Source organism: Lonchura striata, chromosome 3 (assembly GCF_046129695.1).
Source record: "Lonchura striata isolate bLonStr1 chromosome 3, bLonStr1.mat, whole genome shotgun sequence".
Taxonomy (NCBI): Eukaryota; Metazoa; Chordata; class Aves; order Passeriformes; family Estrildidae; genus Lonchura; species Lonchura striata.
The window spans coordinates 90,524,164-90,528,954 of record NC_134605.1 but is presented as its reverse complement, the minus strand read 5'-3'; positions in this window follow the sequence as shown (position 1 = coordinate 90,528,954).

Sequence of the window (4,791 nt, the reverse complement as noted above, 5' to 3'; positions counted from 1 at the left end):
CCTTTATAAGTGATGTATTTGTCAGTTTAAACTGGTGAAGGGTCTGGGGTGCAAGGCTTTTTATGAATGGCTGAGGAAATGGGGGTGGTTTAGTGTGGAGAAAAAGAAGCTGCAGGGAAGACCTTATTGTTCTCTACAGGTACCTGAAAAGAGGTTGTACACAGGTGGGGGTTGATCTCTCCTCCCAAGTTACAGGACAAGAGAAAATGGCCCCAAGTTGCACCAGTAAAGGTTTAGATTGGATATTAGGAAAAAATTTCCTGAAAGGGTTGTCACCACTGGATTAGGCTGCCCAGGGAAGTGGCTGTATTGTCTGTAGATGTGGCATTTGAGGATCAGAGTGCTGGTTTAACAGTTGGACATTGATGATCTTCAAGGTCTTTTCCAACTCAAACAATTCTTTGCTTCTCTGATTGTATGTAAATGTAGAGATGAAAGGAAACATGGACTATGATCTGCTGCTCTCAGTCATGAAGAGGCCTAGCTCACAACCTCACAGCCAGCTGTCTTAAAGTGAAGAAGCTATTTGGTCTTGGATAGCTGTCCTTTCAAGAGTTAGGGACTGCTGCAATTTGGGATTGGGCTATGAATGGATTCAGTTTTAGAAATGAGATATGTCTTCATAGTTTCTTCTTCTAAACCAGTTCATTTGCCTGAATTGTAAGCCTGACTTTGCCTTGAAGGCATGTCTTAGAAATGGAGGAACTCTGTCAATTGCACTAAGTAGTTGCAAGTAGGTCTTATTTCTTCCTTTGTGCTTCCATGGGATTTGACATCTTAGAACTCCTCACAAAGCACAGGGTAAGGTTGGGTTTACTGTTTCTGGAATCAAAACAAGCATTAATTAGTAGGAGAGGTAACGCAGCATCTGTCATACATACCTGAACAGTGCATCCCGGAAGCATTCTTTACAAGACTTAAAACTGGCCGAATGACCAATGTACCACTCTTTGTTGCTAATCGGTTGGTGGCAGAAGCTCAATTCAGCTATCTTTTTGTGTAAGAAAATGCAAAATCATTGGTGTGGCTCTGGCATTTGAAAACACAGCTTTAGAGCTTTAGCCATCCAGAACAGATATAGATGATGGGAATATCCACTTTGAAGTCTGAAAGATAAATAGTTATTTTAACTAATAGACTTACATTATTGATTGGCAATAACTTTTCATATCCTTGACAATGGTAGCAGAGTTATGTGGAGGGCAAATTTTACTTGAAGATTAGCTGACTTTAATTTTCTCACTTTCTCTTACTTCAAAGGCTCTAGATATAGTTCTGGTAAGAGATGTGCAGAGGGTGCTCATGGGATCAGATTGTCATCCTGACAATTTCTAATTTAGAAAATACAGTAGACAGACAAATCTCTTTACTGTGAATTAGTTGGCACTACATACACTTTAGGGTAGAGTTTTTCTTTTGCTTGTGCTGTGGTCTGTTCCCATGGACTAATGCCTACCTAAGGCTGCAGTATGCTGGAATACTCTGGGAATGCATCTTTATGAGGAATCTTGTTTTTGTTATTTGGCACTGCTTGATGATACAATACAAATCAATAAAGGAGGCAAATTCAAAGCCGATTTAAAAAGTATACCCTTTTAATCTGAACCAGAATGCTAATGTAGATGCTTCTGCAGTCTCCTGCCTTCCATCCTATGTACAGTTACTCCAATACAGAGGAATTATTGCTGGATATGTGTTTCTGGCATCTGACATACCTAACAGTACGCAGTGTGTTAGAGTATATTGGCCTGAGGCAGATGACCTTTCTGGTGGATGGGTGAAAGATGTTTGGTTGGTTTTGTTGCATATTCCCCAAGCTGGCTACCACATCTCATCAGAGAAGACCTCTGATCCTTCTTGGATAAAGGATTATTTTCCCACAAAGACTGAATGTTACAAGTGCATGATGAAGTTCTCTTCCCTAAAAACATATTGCAGCTCCTAGTCCCCCTGCAGTATCTCAGAAGCCTTTTATCCTAGCAGCATAATGCTTTTCCAGGTGATAAGCGACTTCCATATTAATTTCTGGAAAATTAAGTAAGCAATGGCAGAAAAATATGGGCACAAAAGAATATCCTGCTGTTGTGGAAAAGACCACAAATGCATAATATTTATTTTCTTCTTGAGCTTTTTCCTTCTTTCAAGCACAGAAACCACTTTCCACTTCCTGACAGTGTTTGTTTCATAGCGTTCAGGAATATTTTCCATCCTGCTAGTGGTTGGACCCAAGAAGAAAGCTTGGCCTGACTGCTGTACCACTTAAAAAAGGAGGATGGGTGATGTTGCCATCTAAACAGTCCCTGTGGTAGGAGAAGGAAAAGAGTTCTGAGGTCAAGTGTTGAATCCTGTGAGACTCTGCTCAGAAGGCGTGTGAATTCCAGGAGCTAAGCTCTTCTTGGGGACCTCGTAGGCGTTTAAATGTTAGCTTAAGTCCTGGGCCAAAGCCAGAACTGGGGGTAGGGTTTGGCATGATCATTCTTGAAGAATTTGTAGACATCAGTGTAGTGACCCATGGATGCTGTTGTCAGTTGTTGCTGTTCAGGGATCAGCATCTGAGCTGCTGCTAAAGCAAGGCACAGGTGGGATCCCTGTGGGCATGGAGGTTTGAGCATGATGTCATTGGCTGCATGGTACCTGGGGATGTCTGAGGATTTCTGGTAGTCATAGGAGATAACCTCAGTAGTGCAGATCTCAGATTTGCCATCTGAAATCTTGGCAAAATGTCTGTGCCAAGGTTTAGTGAGGTAGAAAATGTTGATGGATAAGAAGACCATCCACTGCATACTGCTGTTGGGGGAAAAAAAAAACAAGCAAACAAAACACCACTTGACAAAACCCCAAATCACTTAGTGAGAGTTGCCTTGTTCTTTTATTTATTTCCTTTCCCTGCCCTTCCTGAAAAGACAAGAGAGATTTTTGAATGGGTGATTGAAGGCCTTGGTTAGACAGCTTACAGTCTCCCTGTTCAGCCACCCCCACCATTGAACAGAGGTGAAATATATCAAGATTGTTCTTCTGCAGTTGTAACTAGGAACTGCCAGTGGAGGAACAAGTCCCTCCTGGGTCACCACAGTGGCAGAAATGATCGTGGGTTTGTTTATTTACAGGACAAATGTATTGTGATGGTTTTTTTCTTTCTCACTAACTTCCATATGAGTGATTCTTGCCTCCAGCCCCCAAAATATTTCCTTTCTGATCTGCTGAGTCAGTTGGAGGGGAAAAAGAATGGTGTTGGGTTCTTCTGATCAATCATATTTGATCCAGTGTAGGGGCTGGGTTCAGCATTTCTTGGTGTGATCATTTGCCTTGGGTTTTCAGTGGTCTCTATTTTGGGTACCATTGTTCAGCAGTGAAACCTTTCAGGAAAGTGATGAAATCACTCTGAGTTGTGCTGTTTGACATGAGAATGGAAGCAGGTTGTTCTTCCTGCTTAACGGAAGAGATGTGCAATGTATCTCTTACAAATTCTAGTAAACACTTTTTAATGTGCTTTATTCAATTTTCTGTTTTGCACAGTGAGTTGCATCCTTACACAGCTATGCCATCTTCTTTCTCTACACTTTTTTCACAGAGCTGAATTATGTTTTATTCTGTGGTACAGAATTCTTTGTACAAAATTCCTTTGATTACATGTCTTGGGTTGTTTTTAAAACTTCAACCCTAATTGTTGGCAAAAAAGGGGCTCTGTGACTACACATATTATACAGACAGAATTGCAGGCTTTCCAAAAGATAAATATAATTTGTAGACAGTTTGGATCTAAAACAAAAAAGCTGATGGAAAACAAGCATTCCCAGATGTGTAAAGGAATGTACTAATCCCAGAAGACTTGAGGAGATTGTTTCCACAGATGGACATACCAAATCCAACTCTCTGATGGCCTGGAGATGAAACATCCTGGAATCTGAGGTCTCACAGTCCTGTACCTGCTCTATCAAACTTCCTCATCAGTGTGCCCTAGACAAAAATTATACTGGAGCTTCAAAGAAGAAAACTGAGCTTGGAGGTGCTAGGTTTTCTAGAAGAAAATACGTAATGAGACTGTCATAGTTTTTCACAAATGAAGCATCAAAAACTCAGAAAATTGCCAACTATTTAAAGGCATAGAAATCTAGTTTCAGAATCCAAGTGTTTCTCCTAATTTGTGAAGATAAAACTAATTAACGTCAGAATAGTGTGGGATATTGCAGATTTTTTTTTTTCCCTTAAATTGCAGAACTTTAAAATTCCTGCTTTAAATGTGAAACTACAAAGTCATGAACATAATCTTTGTAGCTTAAGCCCTAAATGGTGTGCTTGCTGTGGGAAGTGCTGGTGGAAGCTTTCAGCAGCATATGTTATGTGAACTCTGTTTACAGAGAAGTTCCCTCTTTTTATCCCTGGTGACAGACCTAAAAATGGCACTTGCTGAGGGACAGGGCTGAACAATTCTGGAAAATCTTCTGTAGCTGTCCTCCTACAGAACTGTAAATAGGTATCCTAGAAGTAGACAAAGCTTTTTACAGCATCTCCAGGCCTTCTCCCTTTGTGTTTATGGAATTGCTGAGGCAGCAGAAAGAGATTATGCTTCAGAAGCAGAGATAAAGAGGAGCAAACTACTGCTGGTTTTGGGAAGAAGGAAGGAGTCTAACCTGCAAGATGGGGAAAAATCTGCTGAGACCAGGTTGGGAAGCAATATTCCCTCTTCAAGTTGCTGACCTCTCTGAGGGGCAGATATTGAAGCATTCTTCCTTATGCTATCTGGCTCTGTGTATGATGTGAGTTTCTTTCACCACACAAGGCACTTTTGCT